This window comes from Papaver somniferum, chromosome 9 (assembly GCF_003573695.1).
Source record: "Papaver somniferum cultivar HN1 chromosome 9, ASM357369v1, whole genome shotgun sequence".
NCBI lineage: Eukaryota > Viridiplantae > Streptophyta > Magnoliopsida > Ranunculales > Papaveraceae > Papaver > Papaver somniferum.
Window position 1 is genome coordinate 84,069,940 of NC_039366.1, and position 20,054 is coordinate 84,089,993.

The 20,054-nt window shown below is 36.2% G+C and overlaps 1 long non-coding RNA gene across 2 annotated transcripts; it reads left to right on the top strand.

Moving 5' to 3' along the window:
* The first annotated feature begins 8,234 nt into the window (after positions 1–8,234).
* LOC113308446 lies at positions 8,235–10,770 on the top strand. 2 transcript variants are annotated; one of them, XR_003339798.1, is made up of 6 exons: positions 8,235–8,376; positions 8,543–8,579; positions 8,665–8,772; positions 8,926–9,089; positions 9,217–9,271; positions 10,454–10,770. It is a non-coding gene; the product is annotated as an uncharacterized LOC113308446 (long non-coding RNA). The 2 variants fall into 2 exon arrangements; XR_003339797.1 differs by having other exon boundaries at positions 8,926–9,271.
* Positions 10,771–20,054: the final 9,284 nt, after the last annotated feature.

Sequence of the window (20,054 nt, forward strand, 5' to 3'; positions counted from 1 at the left end):
GTAAAGATTTTCCTTCTTTTCTTAGATTTGTTATTTTCTGTCTATCAAATAAAATAAAGGGTTATTATCGAGAATTCTACTCTTTATATGGTTTTAGAGTTGGGCGTATACGAACCTGTCAATAGGTTTCGAACCCTACATTCCTTTTTCCTTTTTGACATCCTATATAAGATTGCTTGTTGAGTTAAGTGATTCAATCACACAAATCCAGTTGTTTATAACTGTTCTCAAAGCACCATGTCAGATGGAAAGGATGTCAACATGATTGTTAAATCTTCAATCAAGAAAAAAGAAAAATCTCATGTTTCTAAGTCCCTGAAAAGAAAAAGAAGGAATACAAGAAATCCCAGGGCTGTGCCTTCTAACTCTCAGAAGTTTTCCGATGTTCTTGATGAGTTGAAGGAAGTAAGAAAGAATATTCGTGAAATAAATGCTTTTGTGTCAAAGTCCTTAGAAATTCAGAGAGCCCTGGTACGACATAATCAGCCAAGACAGTTCGTTGATATAAACTCCTATCATCGTGAACCGTATGTTCCAATGGCTGTTGACAACAAGGAGTTCGGGAATGATGATGAATTTATCAAAGGCATTGTCGCCTAGGATGTCTTCTTTTTGGATTAGTTGGAAGAATAACTAGTGCTTTGAATAGCGATGATTGTGACTACACATAGCTATTTTTGTTTTCATCTTCTTATGTTATTTTTTAGGTTTATTGGTTTTAAATTCTAAAAATATTTGGAGGATGATGTTTATTGCAGTATTTTAATGGTTTATGATATTGCAATATTTTTTATGGGATATGTATTGTTTGCGTCCGTGAACTTGAAGGTCTCATATTGCGGTCAAAAGTAAAATCGTTCATGAATCGGTATTCGTATTGATGAAAGGACGAATGAACTTTTGACATATACGAAAGTTATGCCTATGCAGTCATGTATTTGATGGAAAATAGGATAAAATCTTTTGTTCAACAAGGATAAAGTCTATTATGTTGTTATGATGGAAAATAGAATAGATCCTTGTATGTTATCCACGGTATTGATCTTCATTGATCCATTTTATTATGTTTTACCATGAAAGCTCCATTGTGTGTCTTATGTTGAGCACCTTACAACTAAGTTGATTTACCTTAGCTTTGTTGGTTGTTCCATGAGATGTTATATGTCGAGCATTAGGATCTAAATTAATCAACTAGTTTGGTTATTTAGTTAGTACTCCATAAGTTTTCTATCTTATGTTGAGTACATGTATGGTTAAGGTTGTCATATTCTATGATGAACTTAGTCGGGGTTCCATAAGTTCTTTTGTGTTGAGCCCAAAATAATTAAATTGATTACTTCGATTATTATTTTGGTTATTTGTATTCTAATTAGATTAATTATAGGTTCTCTTGTAATTAATCTAGTTGAGTTTTCAAATATTCCACAAGTTCCTGTGTTGATTATATGAAAGGCTACACTATCATGTTCTTTGGTTAATGTAGTCATATATTCCGTAAGGTTTTCCTTATGTTGAGTATTTGAATGGTTAAGTTAGTCATCTCCGTGTGATTGACTTAGTCGTAGCTCCGTGAGTTTACTTATGTTGAGCACTTTCAATTAAATTGATCACTTTCGTGGTTTGATTTAGTTGCGTATTCCAATTGAATTAATTGTGGTTAATTTGGTTGAGTTTTGGATATAGAAAATCATTCTCATGGTTTTGGTGTCCAAATTAAAAAATCCTTCTTTTCTTTCGAAATTAAGGTCTCTCTTGTTGTTCTCTCGGGAATGACATCAAATGGGGGAGAGTTATTTTGAACTTGTGCTTAATGGTAATATCTTGCGGGGAGTGCGACTGTGGAATTTTATAGGGGTTATCTTGTATCTTAAAACTCCTTGATGAATGTTGTTAGCTTCGGCTATTAGATTGCATCTAAATTAAGTTGGTATGTATTATTCTTTTGGTCATGCAATGTCTCTTGTGGAAATTTCATTATGATCCCATTCTTGTACCTTTGCCAATTTTATTGACAAAAAGGGGGAGAAATATTATAGTTCACACTACAAATACATATGGTTTTCGGATCATTGTGTAAGGGGGAGTGGTTTCCATGATCGAGATGGAGTATTGACTAAGGGGGAGTGATACATATCACCGTAGTATTATTGTTAAAGTCGTGATATAATTGGACTTTGATGTTATATAATAATACTATGACACTGTATAATAATGATCGAGAATCTCGATTTCTCTCATTGTTATAGCTACAGATCTTCAACAACGATGGTGCTAAACTTACAACCTTTGGGATCATTGGAGTACTTGGAAGGACGAAGATTTCAAGGAACGTTTAGACTATGGAATAGGAGCCACTAAAGTTTATCTTTTTTGTATTCCATATGTATAAATAGTTTTGTCACTAAAATTGACAAAGGGGGAGAGTGTTAGAGCATAGCTCGGTCAACCTCGCATGCATTGTTATCTCAAGCATGTTTGTCAATGTTAGTGATCAAAACTATAAGTCTTGATTTCTAGCCTACATAGCTAAGTCTCGGACTAGGATAGAAAAGTGTAGTTGAGCCAAAGGACTTCATGGCGATTCATCATACAACGACGAAGATCTATACAAGGAACCGTGGAACTTCATCAACAAAAAGGTATGTGGAGACTTGAACTTATCTATCACTCAAAAGTCTATCTCTTCTATCTCCTACTTCTTATGAGACAAAAGTCGTATGCTATATAGACTAGATCATACACATTTGATATTTCGAGCCGAGTATATCTCGCCTATCTATATCTCAAAATCATGTGTTGGTAAAGCGTTTCGCTTTGATCAAGTTTATCTTCACCTAGTGACGAAAGTCATGAAAAGTTTCAATCATTTTGAGAATTGCTCTGACGTGAATCGGTCTGTAAATAACGGATACATATCGTCCTCTGAGAAGGTCTCAATGATTGAAATAAGAGTTTAGATTACATAACCATGTATTCCTTGAACCGAAGTTTTCGAACTTTGTTGATCAAGAGAAATCGGGAGGATTGTGGAATTGGCTTGCCAAGTCCGACCAGTCCGCAGACTCAGTCCGCGAACTGACGGAAGTTCTCGACCGAGAATTTCTGCTGGATTTTCCAAAACTCGTTTGTGTGCTAAGTCCGCGAACTGGTGGAAGTTCCCTTTCCGAGAATTTCTGCTGAGTTTGGAAAACTCAACCAATCAACTTAAGTCCGCGAACTTGTTTGTGAACTTTAGAGGTTATGATCTAAAGATGTGCTTTGAACATGAAACTTAAATTACTAAGGAATGCTTTATGCAAACCGTGGATATAAAGCTCATGAGCCGATTCAATCGAATCGAATCGAATCATCTTTGCTTCAATTCTGTCTTGTGTAGTTCATAAGATCTCATAGCAATTGAACAACTCTTTAACTAGTTTATTTGAGTCAATTGAACTAGTTATGGTGGAGAAGAACAAGGTTAATATGGTTGACCTTTTTGGGTTACTATGTTGAACCAACATACAAGTACACGTTTGGGCATGGTTTTCACGAACCCAGTAAACGTTTACCAAAATGTGTGTGAAAAACTAGGTTTTTAGATCTAACGGTTGAGAAATATTAGCTTGAATCTAAATCAGGTTTTCATCTAACAGTGAATAAGGATTGCTTTGTAACTAAGGCAAAACCCTGATTTGAAGGCTATATAAAGGAGACATCTAGCATTGTGCAAAACTAATCCCCACACGTCTGTGTGCTACTAGTGCGCCCGCTAGAGTCGATCTCCATTAACCTTTGATTTTCTTCTCTAAAATCAGGTTAACGACTTGAAGACTTCATTGGGATTATGAAGCTAGACCGATACTACTTTATCGTAGTTGTGTGATCTGATCTTGCATCTTCTATCGTACGAGTACAATCGATTGATTGACTTGAGATCGTGAGAGTTCTCCGATGGGCAAGATAAAGAAGTCACAAACATCTTCGTCTCACTGTTTGTGATTCCTCGAAAATCCGCTTGTGTAGTCAGGAAGGATTGTAGAGAGGTGATTGATTAATCTACGCTGTTTCTTCGGGAATATAAGACCGGATTATCAATTGGTTCCTGTTCACCTTTATTTATCAAAAGACGGAACAAAACTAGGGTTTATCTGTGGGAGATAAATTTATCCTTTGATAGACTTTTCTGTGTGAGACATATTTGTTTATTATCAAGTCTGCGATTTTGGGTTGCAGCAACTCTTGGTTGTAGGTGAGATCAGCTATTGGAATCAAGTGCGCAGTATCCTGTTGGGATCAGAGGCGTAGGAGTGCAATTGTACCTTGAATCGGTGGGAGACTGATTGGGGTTCAACTATAGTCCAGTCCGAAGTTAGTTTGCAGTAGGCTAGTGTCTGTAGCGGCTTAATACAGTGTGTATTCAATCTGGACTAGGTCCCGGGGTTTTTCTGCATTTGCGGTTTCCTCGTTAAAAAAATTTCTGGTGTCTGTGTTATTTCTTTTCCGCATTATATTTTATATAATTGAAATAATACAGGTTGTGCGTTCGTGATCATCAATTGGAAATCCAACCTTTGGTTGTTGATTGATATTGATTGATCCTTGGACATTGGTATTTGGTACCGTCCAAGTATTCCTTGTATTTGATAAAGACTCGCTATTGTTTTTAGCTTGAGTAAAAATCAAATCAAGAGAGAGATATTAACTCCTTGAGATACTTTTATCTAGATTGAGTCTGACTGTCTAGTTGATTCTCTAGCAAAGTATTTCGGAGTTAGTCCATACAGATTGCTAAGAGAAATATTGGGTGGTGTTGTTAGACCCCCGCTTATTCAAGCTAGATACCATATATATGTGGGGAACCGATCCTAGTACCTAGTCAACCGAATCTTTTGGGAAGCTAGTGTGACTATGTGTAGTACTCACATGGAGGTAGAACCGTAGACCCATGATTGTGATTGAATGTTGGTTTGATCAATCACATAGTTATTGAAAGTCAGATGAACCAATTCTAAACTTGTTTGGAAGTGTGGCAAATCGGTTTCAAGGTTGTAAGTGTGAAACAGAACTTACAGAGTTAAGATGTCGACAAACTTTGAACACGTGCTGAGAATGTTTATTTCTATAATTGTTCAAAGATATTCCTTAACGGCTAAGGGATGAGAATCCCAGGATCGAAACACAAATAAGTTAAGAATCTTTTAATTAAGGTTATTAATTTCATTTGTATGGAAATTATAGAATTAGTAATGTGCATTTACTAATTATATTTTCCAAGAGATTTCGATTGTTATTTTTGGACAGAGCATTTTCGGGAATTATGAAAACCGAATATGTGCATTTATGAATATCTTGAGAATATTTTCGGATTTGGAAATTCCTTGGTGTCCAAACTTCCTTGTCTATAAATACACGAAGTTTGCCTTTCTAGCAAACTAATCCTTCGTAACAACAGACTTCCTCTTTTGTCTTTGTTACTGGTGTAACCGCTTGTCGGAGAGGAGAGTAATCTAATTAGGTGAAATCTCTTACGACCGCTCGTTTTAAAGTCTTCTTTGGGATTGAGAAGCTCTAGCGCGACCCGTTGGTGGGAAACTAAATAATTGCGGTTTATCTTTGTTTTCGATTGATTTGATTGACTAACGTTGGTCGAAATCTGATCGCACCTAGTTTGTTTATTCTTGAGAATCTTCTCTTATGATATAAGATTCACTCAAACTAGTTCAGAGTTTCGACAGGGATATTTAGATTGTTGTTAGTTCTAAAGACGATCTTGTGATAATCCATTCTTAACAGACTCCTTTCTGTGCGTGATTGATCACAAGAGATTCAAGTGATTGTGTGCAGGTTTTTATTGAAGATTTAAGAAGTTTGAAGACAAAGAAAATATTGAAGATCTGACTTGGGTTTTATAATCTTTGGTGTGCACAATACTTGTTTCGGTAAAAGAGGATCCAATTAATAATCAGTTTATCCTTGTGGTAGATTGGATTGATTAATTGAGTAGATCGGCACCAACACGGTCCTTCGGATTAAAGGTGTTGTTGGCTTAATCTTAAACGATTACCTTAGAGTGATTGAACATAAGATAGATCTAGACCCGACGAAGGAGTTTATGTTAAGATAAACGGAAGAGACTTTGTCCGACTCATATCAGTTGGTTGAATAGAGTTGATACCAAACAGATTTCTTGTTCCTTTACTATTTGGAATACGAACCAAAGGGATTGTTCCAAGTACGTGACTTATTCATAGGTCGGAGGTGTGGGAATACAGACGGAAATTTAACTATAGGGTTAGTTACTTGGTATCAACTATACGAAGTTAGGTGTAATTTTGTGTAGCGGCTTAATCCTGAGAGTATTCAATTCTGGACTAGGTCTCGAGGTTTTTCAGCATTTGCGGTTTCCTCGTTAACAAAATCTTGCTGTGTCATTTACTTTTATTTTCCGCATTATAATTGTTTTATTATAATTAAAGTAAATTACACAAACGTTAATTCCTATTTACTTGATAAGCAATCCTATTGTGTTTGGTTAAGTCCGAACCTTTATATCAAGTAAACATACTTTGTTGTTGTATTGTCTCGATCTCGTATCCATAGACGATCACACGAAGTGTGAACCGATTAGTTGTATTGTCTCGACTCAGTCCATAGACAATCACTTTCGGAGAAAGGACTTATAGGTAGGAAAAGTTTTAGCTTGTGGTATATTTGGGTACCCTAGCCTTTTCAATTGGTATCAGAGCAGACAAACACGAAAAGATCTAACAATCTGTGTTTGCTGCGATCCAACCTATAAGAATTGAATCTAATGAATGATTCAGTTAACGTAAAGAAAGACATCAAGAGTTCTGAATTAACACTTGATGATGGCATCTACGAATCAATATCTGAAGATATCATCACTAGAGTCTCTACGACACAAGTTAATCCTGTTAATAATGTAGAAACCGATGATGACTGGAAAATAAGTCTACAAGAAACGCAAGATGAAATTTCCGATAATGATGACTCAGATTTTGAACAAGAAGTAGAAGAGGATATATCAGAATACTCTAAATTACTGAAACCTTTGAAAAATGAAAGCTGAGAACTTCAGATTTTCTTGGTTTTATGACTCCTCTTTGTCGTGAGAACAAGAAACTGAAGAAGGTTTTTCAAGGTTATTATATTGGTTTCCAAAACCGTGAGTATCTTCTTAAAGATCGTACAAATGATCTAAATTCAAAGAAATTTGAATGTGAAAATCTTCGAAGAGAACTGTTTTTGTCGGAAAAGAAACGTGCTGAATCAGAAGTTATGTTTAATTCTCGACAAGTACAGGGTCTTGAAGAAAAAGCCAGTGCTAGTCTCTCTCAAACAAAATTGTCAGAGAAAAAGCGTGATGTTGCTCTTGAAAAAATTCACTTATTGGAAGAGAAACTTGTTGAATCTGATGCAAGTATTAACTCTCAACAAAAGAGTTTTGAAGAGAAAGAAGGTGTATATCTCTCACGAGAAAAACGCCTTGAGGCTGAACTAGCCGGTGCTCTTGGTAAAATCAAGATGTTGGAAGAAGAAAATTTGGAACTGAAAAAATCCAATGAAAGCTCAAACAAGTTAACCTCAATGTTAGAAGCAAGTAGAAATCATCGTGATACACGAGGATTGGGCTATGAGGGAATAAATGCTTCAAATATTAGCAAAGAGGTAAAATTTATTAAAGCTACAAATTCTTCTCAATCAGAGGCTTCCACTGGTGACAAAGATGCTCATATTTCTTGTAAAGAAGAAAAGTCTGTCAAGCCTAAGAACAAGAAGAAGAAGAAGAAAACTCGTCGAGCTCCAATGTAAGAGGATCCACAAAAAGATAACATTAAAACTCATACTTCGTATTTTTAACTAAGCATTGTTGTTATTGTGGCAATAAAGGACACTTGCAATGGGAATGCAAAGTTCGTAAGGTGCAAGATACACTTTCCTTTGTATGAAACGAATTGGCTAAGTTTGCTCCTCATAAGAATTCAGATCGTTATTGTCCTAAGTTTGGGCAAAAGAATTAATAACATGATTTCAGATGATTTTCCTCTCGCGTGGTTAAAAGCTGAACAAAGCTCTATTACGAGAACTTCTGGCCCCACCGAAATTAATTTCCACCAATAGGAAATTTTTGTTTTTTCACACCACCAATATTACGTATTTTTGACACCACTTCTTTTATCTTTTGGCAATACTGTATATCTTTGGTTTTAACTTTGAAACTTCCGTCTCAAAACAGTTCTTCGAAATCAAAAAAGATAAAATAAAAATACTAAACCCTAACCTGCTCACCGATAACCTCTATTAGTCTCTGACCACGGATGGTGAACCAAAACGGTGGAAAAAACGTAGTATCTCCATGTTCTTTCTTCTTTGGTAAGAGAAGAAATCATGTTTCTTCTTTTTTCGTGTTCTCAAAAATTGGGGTTTGCTCTTTTATTTTTTTAATAAAAAGGGTTTCCTCGTCTTTCGTTTTCATATCTTTTCTGATTGTTCATCGTTGATTTTGTTTTAATATTGTTTGTTTTTTTTGTTTTTGCAGCTACGATTTTTGCCGAAAAGAATAAATAAACCTATTGGTAAACCCTAACCCTATTCTCTTAATCAATAACCCTAACAATTTTGATCATTTATCTTTTTCTTTTTTGATATTTGGTTTCACAGGGATTTTTACAAGGTGAATTTTTTTTGGAGTTAGTATATTCTGATTGCTAGATCGACCCTTCGGATTATTGCAGTAACACTGTCTTTGAGGATGCCACACCCGAATTGGTTAGGCACTTCTCTTAATCAATAACCCTAACAATTTTGATCATTTATCTTTTTCTTTTTTGATATTTGGTTTCACAGGGATTTTTACAAGGTGATTTTTTTTTTGGAGTTAGTATATTCTGATTGCTAGATCGACCCTTCGGATTATTGCAGTAACACTGTCTTTGAGGATGCCACACCCGAATTGGTTAGGAACTTCTTCTGGGATGAAGATTTCCGGTCCAATCAGGATGCAATATTATGCTCATACATTCTAAGACGTAAGAGGAATGTCCTACCGAAGGAACTATGGTAGTCCATTGTACACATAAGATTTGGTGATTATCTTATGCTCTTCATACTTTATGGACTAGGCTTGACTCATGTTCTTAGTAGATCATTTTGGTGATAGTATTCTTCTAAATTCTATATTTTGGTAAAGTTTCTCTTCCTCCACAACGACAGAGAATACATAATAGACGAATATGGAAAGCAGGAAGACCATATTGGTGTCGCTAAGGTATGGTGGAAACATACAACTATTTTGTTGTTGCAGAGCCTGCAGTTTGATGTCATCAAATGTTGAGAATTTTATGCCTATATGCTATTCTTTGGAGCAAAAAAATATTAATCATCAAAGTTATGTATACTAAACAACATAGTTACGAACCTTGACACAGTGCATTCATTTTTCATGCATATAAAGGGAACGATGGTGCTGTGGCAGAAAGAACATAGTTTGATTTCATTGCTTGACATGGTTCTTCATTTTATTTTATTTTTTGACATGTTTAATTTGTTTTTACAGTAAAGTTTCATGGTTTAGTTTGGTCCATTAATGAATGTGTCTGTTGCACAATGGTAGTGTGTCTGACTTCAAGTCAGAAGGTTGTGTGTTTGAAACACACCAGATTCAATGGTAACCATTTCGTTATTTGCATCCTTTGGACTAGCTTGCAAGTAGTAATAGAAATACCAACAAAAATTCACGTAGAGTTGATATGGATGATTGAACTGTGTCGCATCAGATGAAATGATTCCATGTCTATAAACACCATGCATACATGCTAAACCACCAGTATCAATAAATCTACATTTAACTGGAGGAAGAAGTGGTGACCTTCTCATGGTTGCATTTGGTTGGGTTGGCAACTCCATTTTTCCACACAGTGGCAAGTGTGGAGCCAGGTTCGTTTATGCCATGGAAGTGCACCCTTTCTTTCTTTCACTATATCTTTATCACATTTTTTGATAATACACTTCTTCAAGTCTTTCATACTATGAATATAATTTCACATGTCAGTATCACTTGGTTTTGTGCTAATTTTCTTCCAAAACATATTGTAGTTGTACTGTATCTACCGCTCACACTAAAAATCCACTTATGCTGGCTGAAACTGCAATACAATTTATTATTTTCTCCCCCTTTCCGAGCTATGATCTTAGTATCTTATTGTTTTCCTTTTGTATTTGTTTTCTTATGTTCTTCGTCCTGGCCAACTAAAATGGTTAAAGACCATTTCCATGTTTACAAAAGTGTTTCGTGCTTTTGGTATTGGGACTTTCTTTTTCATTAGTTTAACATTGCTTTGATAAACAAGCTTTGGAGTATAAAGTGTTTTCAGTTTTACTAATTGATTATGTCATTTTCATCACTATTGCAAGATCATAAAATTAACGTTCTTTCCGTGAATAATTGCAGGCACAAGCATTAGCTGCTTTATAAATCATATGGAATTCAACATAGAGAATAGTCAAACTCATGGTTATGCCTACTGCACTCATGAAGAACAACGGAAGATGCGATTGAACCTCGACTTAGAACCAGGAATGTGTTGTAATTTTGCGTATGACTGTTCAACAAATTGATTTGGAACAAGGTTTCTTCATGTTTAAACGAAAAAAGTAGAGAGAAGACTCTCTGGACTACTTTAGTGATTAGTGTGAAACTTTTGTATATTCCCCTTTCCGTTAAGAATAACTCAATAGCGATAATTTAGCTTTTTCTTTGTTCCATGATTTAATAGCCTATTTTTTCTGTTCATGTTTCAAATTTTTAATCCCGAAACTCACTAGCAAAAATACATTCTCTACAAAATATTTAGACCTGTGCAACGCACGGGCACAAAATCTAGTTATTATAATGATAATTCAAATTTTGCATATCACTCGACAAGGTCATCTCATAAAATACCCAATTATCGAAAGGGAGTTTCGCAAAATATTCAAAAGGGTGATGATCCTAATGGTATTGTGAAGGAGAAAGCAACTCCTGCGAAACCCAACTCTAAATGGGTCTCTAAGTCCTCCATAGCCAAGAAGGGACCAAAAATTAGTCACAAGAATGACTCTCAGCTGTTAATTGTTGGTGACAATAATTACAAGAGTCTTCTTGAAAGGCTAAAGAAAGACATTATGTCTGAAATCTCTTGTACTAGTAAAGTTTGTGATAATGACACTCTTCATCACAAGTCAAAGAAGAAAAACAAGAGATGGAACAAGAGAAAACAAACCAAGGAAGAGGTCAAAAATGATGATTCGGTCTTAGTCACTCGTGACGAACAAGACAAGGATCAACTTAACACAACCTAGTTGTGTTAGAATGTGCTTGCTCACCATTAGTGCTCAATATTTTTAAAAGGTGAGGAAGCACATGAAAAACTGAGCACATGATCTCTCGGTTATTATATGACTAATTAACATCTTTAGGAGATTTCTTTTCTTCTATACTCATACTCTCTCTATCTCTATTTGAGGTTTTGATAGAATCAGTAATTGTGAGTTTATGATGTTGATATCTACTGATATTATATGTGTAGCTCTTGTATCGTATGCAAAAGTTATGCCGAAAACAGTTTAGTATTGTCATCCGTCACAAGTAACACATGGGAACTGACCCTAGTACCTCCTAGGGAACCGACCCTAATACCATGTCATAGTGAGGGAACCGATCCTAGTGAGAGGCCCTCTTACGAAGAAGTGTAAAAACTGTTTTGCACATAATTTCTTCGTCCGAACTCGGAATGACCTCATTCTTTTTGCGTTGTTTTCGCAATTCAATTTCCTACAAGATTGAGGCAATTGCAATACTTTATTTTATGTTGAATATTTATGGTGTATTGCAAATTGATTTATGAGATGTTTTTTTATTTCGGTTTTACTACCTTAATATTCGATCTCATATATTGTGTACCCTCATGGTTTGGGTGACTTTTTGACTTAGCGGGATTAAGTTCTAGCCCTAGTAGGTAGGATTTATCAAAGGATTATGAGGGGTTCTAATAGAAATAGTATGTGAAAAAGTCACAATATGTTGAATCGGTTTTGGTTTAGCATAAAAGCATATGTGTTTCGACGGTTTTCAACTTTTGCTTGCAATTGTTAAAACCGGTTTTCAACCTTTCTCGGGTAAAGGTTGAGGTATGTTTTTATTCTTTTGTTCACGCATAAGTATGACAACGTGGTGATATTTCGATATCAATTCTCCCTGGACGAAGATGCAATCATATTGGAGAAGTGGATCACTTCATGAAAATCCACTTCATGAAAATCCAAAGTGTCAAATACGTGACCGCCTGACGATCACTTCATGAAAATCCAAAGTGTTTGGAAGAGTTTTGGACCAAATACGAGCAATTGTGCAAATTAGGTCAAAACTGTGAAAATTGATGGGACCTGCTTCCGTGGGCCAAAGATCCAATATTGGTCGGTCAAGATAGCGTGCTCGTGTCCCCAAGGCGTCCGCATCTCAGTCCTGAGAATTTGATATTTTCTGGCGTGCAATTGAGCATCCATTCGAGAAAATATGCCAAAATTAGGGTTTCGACGAAACTAAGGAAAACACCATGAGATGATGAAAAATAATTATAAAATAAGGAATGATTAGGCGTGGGACCGCCGTGGTCAAGGCATGGTCGGCCGGTCGTGACCACGGTCCCGTGGTGCCTTTTCCTTAATTTTATAATATTTTGATGATTTTATGAAAAATTCATGAATTTTGAGAAATTTGATGAATTTAGGGAGTTTCCATGAATTGAAGGAGTTTTCATGAGTTCATGGAAGCAAAATATTAAAATAATAAAAAACACGGGCGTGTGGGACCATGGAGGCATGGCCGGCCGGCTATGGACCGGTCCCACGAGTTTTTCATAATTTTTTTAATATTTTTAGGTATTTCTGATGATTTGAGGGAATTTTTCCTAATTTGAGAGAAATACCATAAAATCAAGGAATTTGATGAATTCAAGGAAAAATAGGAAAAATAATAATACAATAATAAAGCAAAGGGCGTGTGGGACCGACTAGGGCATGGCCGGCTGGCTAGTGGCCCGGTCCCACAAGTTTTCATAATTTTATTTTATTATTATATGATTATTTGTGCAAAAATACCATGAAATCAAGGAGTTTTTCATGAAATTAGAGAAATAATAATAATAATAAAATAATAAGGAACCGTGGGGTGTGGGTCCGGTTGGGACCAAGGCATGGCCGGTTGGCCAATGGTCACTCCCCACACTTCTTTCCTTAATTTTATATTATTTTTTATGGATTTATGGAAGTACCATGGAACCGAGGAGTTTCCTCGAGACGAAGGAGATTTGATAAAATGAGAGAATTTTCATCAAATCATGGAAAATAATAAAAATGTATTAAAAATATAAAACTGGCGTGGGATTGACCACGACATGGTCGGTCGGTCGTGCGTCCGTGCTCCCAGCAACCTGGTCAATATTTTTAATTATTTATTATTTTCTTCTCTATTTTGCATAGGTTCATCGTTTCGTTGTATTTTTGAAATACTCGTTCGTGTGGTGACTGTTAGTGTATCGTCGTTGAATACACCTTCACCATTTTAATCGAGGCTTACTTAGAGGTAGCTCAGACGCCCGGTTGTTGATTATTTATTACTAATTGTGGAATTCGGTGGAGAATAATTCACAAAACTGAGCAATAAGATGTTCATTATTAATTCGTAAGATCAGCTGAAGATTCGACTACGAATTCAGAATAATAAAGTGAGCATTACCATTCCATGGGATCGTAGATTCAACCATAGAATCGGAGTAATTAAGATTTATCTATTACCATCTATGAGACCAGTTGTGGATTCGATCATGAAATCGGAGTAATGAGATAATATAGTTATTGTTATTCTATGAGATCAAGCTGTGGATTCGATCATAGAATCAGAACAATTGTTTATTGCCATTCCATGGGACTAGTCGTGGATCCGACCATGGAATAAGAGCAATTGTTATTGCCATTCCATGGGACCAGTCGTGGATTCGACCATGGAATACGAGCAATTGTTATTGCCATTCCATGGGACCAGTCGTGGATTCGACCATGGAATAGGAGCAATAATAGATTATTCTGGGAATTCAGTAGTGAATGTCACGGCATAATTAATCTTAATTAGGAATAATTAACTTTGTGGCTCTATACTAGCAGAGCAAGCTGTCTAGGAGCATTAATTATCCCGATATGAGCTTGTCGGTAAGTCATATCCTTTATATAGTTAGGGTAAACTTGTTGTTTGTTCCTGAAGACGTTATCGCTCTATACTAGCAGATCAACCTGTCTAGGAGCCGTCCATCTCGTGATATTATATAAAAATAATCACTGAAAGTATTCAGTATTCATGAGATATGCCGTTGTCCAGTCGTGAGACTACATATCTACATGTACTCTGAGAGAAAGTACTCTCCTTTGAGAATTCGATGAGAGACCCGTGTCTCGATACTCACGTCTGATTGTTGAATCAGAGCTTCGTATAATTATGAGTTTACGATTTTAGCCTTTGTCAAAAATCCACCATCTACACGTTGTAAGGGAAGGGAACTGATCCTTGTAAGGGAAAGGGGAACCGATCCTAGTATGGGAAAGGGGTAACCGATCCTTGTAAGGGGTGTAGTACATCAAGGGGAACCGATCCTTGTATGGGGTGCAGCAAGGTTTACAGCAGAAAGGGGAACCGATCTTGTGAACATGTGCAACACATATAAGTTAGATACCATATATATGTGGGAAACCGATCCTAGTACCTAGTCGACCGAATCTTTTGGGAATCTAGTGTGACTGTGCGTAGTACTCACATGGAGATAGAACTGAAACTTGTTTTGGTAGAACCGTAAACCCATGATTGTGATTGAATGTTGGTTTAATCAATCACATAATTCTTGAAAGTCAGATGAACCAATTCTAAACTTGTTTGGAAGTGTGGCAAATTGGTTTCAAGGTTGTAAGTGTGAAAGAGAACTTACAAAGTTAAGATGTTGACAAACTTTGAACACGTGCTGAGATTGTTTATTTCTATAATTGTTCAAAGATATTCCTTAACGGCTAAAGGAAGAGAATCCCAGGATCGAAACACAAATAAGTTAAGAATCTTTTAATTAAGGTTATTAATTCCATTTGTATGGAAATTACAGAATTAGTAATGTGCATTTACTAATTATATTTTCCAAGAGATTTCAATTGTTATTTTTGGACAGGACATTTCCAGGAATTATGAAAACCGAATCTTTGCATTTATAAATATCTTGAGAATATTTTCGGTTTTGGAAATTCCTTGGTGTCCAAACTTCCTTGTCTATAAATACACGAAGTTTGCCTTTCTAGCAAACTAATCCTTCGTAACAACAGACTTCCTATTTTGTCTTTGTTACTGGTGTAGCCGCCTATCATAGAGGAGAGTAATCTAATTAGGTGAAATATCTTACGGCCGCTCGTTTTAAAGTCTTCTTTGGGATTGAGAAGCTCTAGCGCGACCCGTTGGTGGGAAACTAGATAATTGCGGTTTATTTTTGTTTTCGGTTGATTTGATTGACTAACGGTGGTTGAAATCTGATTTCACCTAGTTTGTTTATTCTTGAGAATCTTCTCTTATGATATAAGATTCACTCAAACTAGTTCAGAGTTTCGACAGGGATCTTTAGACTGTTGTTATTTCTAAAGACGATCTTGTGATAATCCATTGTTAACAGACTCCGTTCTGTGCGTGATTGATCACAAGAGATTCAAGTGATTGTGTGCAGGTTTTTATTGAAGATTTAAGAAAATTTGAAGAAAAAGAAGATATTGAAGATCTGACTTGGGTTTTATAATCTTTGGTGTGCACAATACTTGTTTCGGTAAAAGAGGATCCAATTAATAATCGGTTTATCCTTGTGGTAGATTGGATTGCTTAATTGAGTAGATCGACATCAATACGGTTCTTCGGATTAAAGGTGTTGTTGGCTTAATCTTAAACGATTACCTTAGGATGATTGAACATAAGATAAATCTAGACCCGACAAAGGAGTTTATGTTAAGATAAACGGAAGAGTCTTTGTCCGAATCATATCACTTGGTTGAATAGAGTTGATACCAAACAGATTTCTTATTCCTTTACTATTTGGAATACGAACCAAAGGGATTGTTCCAAGTACGTGACTTATTCATAGGTCGGAGGCGTGGGAATACAGTCGGAACTAAGTGAACTATAAGGTTAGTTACTTGGTCTCAACTATACGAAGTTAGGTGTAATTTTGTGTAGCGGCTTAATCCTGAGAGTATTCAATTCTGGACTAGGTCCCGGGGTTTTTCTGCATTTGCGGTTTCCTCGTTAACAAAATCTTGTTGTGTCATTTACTTTTATTTTCCGCATTATAATTGTTTTATTATAATTAAAGTAAATTACACAAAAGTTAATTCCTATTTACTTGATAAGCAATCTTATTGTGTTTGGTTAAGTCCGAACCTTTATATCAACTAAACATACTTCTTTGTTGTATTGTCTCGATCTCGTATCCATAGACGATCACATGAAGTGTGAACCGATTAGTTGTATTGTCTCGACTCAGTCCATAGACAATCACTTTCGGAGAAAGGACTTATAGGTAGGAAAAGTTTTAGCTTGAGGTATATTTGGGTACCCTCGCCTTTTCAAAAATAATAAGTCTAATCTATCTCAAAGACGAGTTTATGCTAGCATACTTCTAACTACATATTTAAGAAAGAAAATGTTATTAAAGCGTGGTTTTTGGTGTTTCCAAGGACTCCTCAAGAGACCTATAAAGATGATATCATCAACTAATTAATCCGGATTTTTGGTTTTGTACCAAATTTCCTAAAATACATAAAGGATTGTTAAGCCTGACTATTCGAGTCTGGTGGCTGCCTGAATATAATTTGAATCTTCCAAAGATTCAAAGTTTGAGTGTGTTCTCCGACCATATTTATTGTGCGAATGCAATACGAAACTTCATGAACTACCATGCCAAATGCATCATATAATAAAACTGAATATTATAGAATAAATCCTAGGGTCTGACAAAAAAAATCCTCAAATCGTTCTTGTAACGATTATATTTCTCGTATAACGTATTATGACTACACCAAACTATTATTAATAGGCTTGGAAATTTAGTGCTAAATCTGGATCCAATATTGTGTCATTCGAGAAACTAACCCAACCTAATTTGGATTGTATGCCAACCAATCACATACGTCGATATTTCTCTGCAAAGGGTTTCACAACCGCCATCATTGGTTAGAGCATAGCTCAATTAAACCTACCAACCGTTGGTATGTCAAGTTTGGTTGTCATATTTTAGTATCAAAACTCATCTAGAGTCGCTTGATTAAATAATAGAGTCAACTTCGTTTAGGTTAGACTAGAAAGTCTAGGAATGTTGAGACTTAAAAAGCGGGGGTCTAACAACACCACCCAATATTTCGATTAGCAATCTGTATGGACTAACTCCGAAACACTTTGCTAGAGAATCAACTAGACAGTCAGACTCAATCTAGATAGAAAGTATCTCAAGGAGTTATTTTCTCAATCTCTCGATTTGATCTTTACTCAAGCAAATAGAAATCTGCGAGTCTTTATCAAACAGAGATAACTTGGACGGTACCAAAGACCAATGTCCAAGGATTAATCAACTACAATCAACAACCAAAGGTTGGATTAGAGAAGTTGATGATCACGAACGCACAACCTGTATTATTTCAATTATATAAAATATAATACGGAAAAGAAATAACACAGACACCAGAAATTTTGTTAACGAGGAAACCGCAAATACAGAAAAACCCCGGGACCTAGTCCAGATTGAATACACACTGTATTAAGTCGCTACAGACACTAGCCTACTGCAAACTAACTTCGGACTGGACTATAGTTGAACCCGATCAGTCTCCCACCGATCCAAGGTACAGTTGTACTCCTACGCATCTGATCCCAGCAGGATACTGCGCACTTGATTCCGTTAGCTGATCTCACCCACAACCAAGAGTTGTTGTAACCCAAAATCACAGACTTGATAATAAACAGATCTGTCTCACACAGAAAAGTCTATAAAAGGATAAATCTGTCTCCCACAGATAAACCCTAGGTTTTGTTCTGTCTTTAGATATAAAATCAAGGTGAACATGAACCAATTGATAGTCCGGTCTTATGATCCCAAAGAACAACCTAGATTAATCAATCACCTCTCTACAATCCTTCTTGACTAGACAAGCGGATTGTCGAGGAACCACAAACAGTGAGACGAAGATGTTTGTGACTTATTTATCTTGCCTATCGGAGAACTCTCACGATCTCAAGCAAATCAATCGATTGTACTCGTACGATAGAAGATGCAAGATCAGATCACACAACTACGATAAAGTAGTATCGGTCTGGCTTCACAATCCCAATGAAGTCTTTAAGTCGTTAACCTGATTTTAGAGAAGAAAATCAAAGGTTAATGGATATCGACTCTAGCGGGCGCACTAGTAGCACACAGACGTGCGGGGATTAGTTTTGCACATTGCTAGATGTCTCCTTTATATAGCCTTCAAATCAGGGTTTTGCCTTAGTTACAAAGAAATCCTTATTCACCGTTGGATGAAAACCTGATTTAGATTCAAGCTAAAATTTCTCAACCGTTAGATCGAAAACTTAGCTTTTCACACACACTTGGGTAGACGTTTACTGGGTTCGTGAAAACCATGCCCAAACGTGTACGTGTATGTTGGTTCAACATAGTAACCCAAAAGGTTAACCATATGAGCATTTCATATTAACCTTGTTCTTCTTCACCATAACTAGTTCAATTGACTCAAATGAACTAGTTAAAGAGTTGTTCAATTGCTATAAGATCTTATGTAACTACACAAGACACAATTGAAACAAAGATGATTCGATTCGATTGAATCGACTCATGAACATTATAGCTACGGTTTGCATAAAGCATTCCTTAGTAATTTAATGTTTCATGTTCAGAGCACATCTTTAGATTATAACCTCTTAAGTTCACAAACAAGTTCGCGGACTTAAGTTAATCGGATGAGTTTTCCAAACTCAGCAGAAATTCTCGGAAAGAGAACTTCCGACAGTTCGCGGACTGGGTTCGCGGACTGAGTTCGCGGACTTAGCACACAAACGAGTATTTGGAAAATCCTAGCAGAAATTCTCGGTCGATAACTTCCGACAGTTCACGGACTGAGTCTGCGAACTAGGTTCGCGTACTTGGCAAGCCAATTCCACAATCCTCCCGATTTCTCTTGATCAACAAAGTTCGAAAAATTCGGTTCAAGGAATACATGGTTATGTAATCTAAACTCTCATTTCAATCATTGAGACATTCTCAGAGGATGCTATGTAGCCGTTATTCACAGACCGATTCACGTCAGAGCAATTCTCAAAGTGATTGAAACTTTTCATGACTTTTGTCACTAGGTGACGATAAACTTGATCAAAGCGAAACGCTTTACCAACACACGATTTCGAGATAAATGATAAGCAATGAATGCTCAGCTCGAAATGTCAAATGTGTATGATCTAGTCTATATAGCATACGACTTTTGTATCATAAGAAGTAGGAGATAGAAGAGATAGACTTTTGAGTGATAGATAAGTTCAAGTCTCCACATAACTTTTTGTTGATGAAGTTCCATGGTTCCTTGTATAGATATTCGTCGTTGTATGATGAATCGCCATGAAGGCTAGAAATCAAGACTTATAGTTTTGATCACTAACATTGACAAACATGCTTGAGATAGCAACGCATGCGAGGTTGACCGAGCTATGCTCTAACAATCTCCCCCTTTGTCAATTTTAGCGACAAAACTATTAATACATATGGAATACAAAAAAGATAAACTTTAGTGGCTCCTATTCTATAGTCTAATCTTCAACGTTCCTTGAAATCTCCGTCCTTCCAAGTACTCCAATGATCCCAAAGGTTGTAAGTTTAGCACCATCGTTGTTGAAGATCCGTAGCTATAACAATGAGAGAAATCGAGATTCTCGATCATTATGATACAGTGTCATA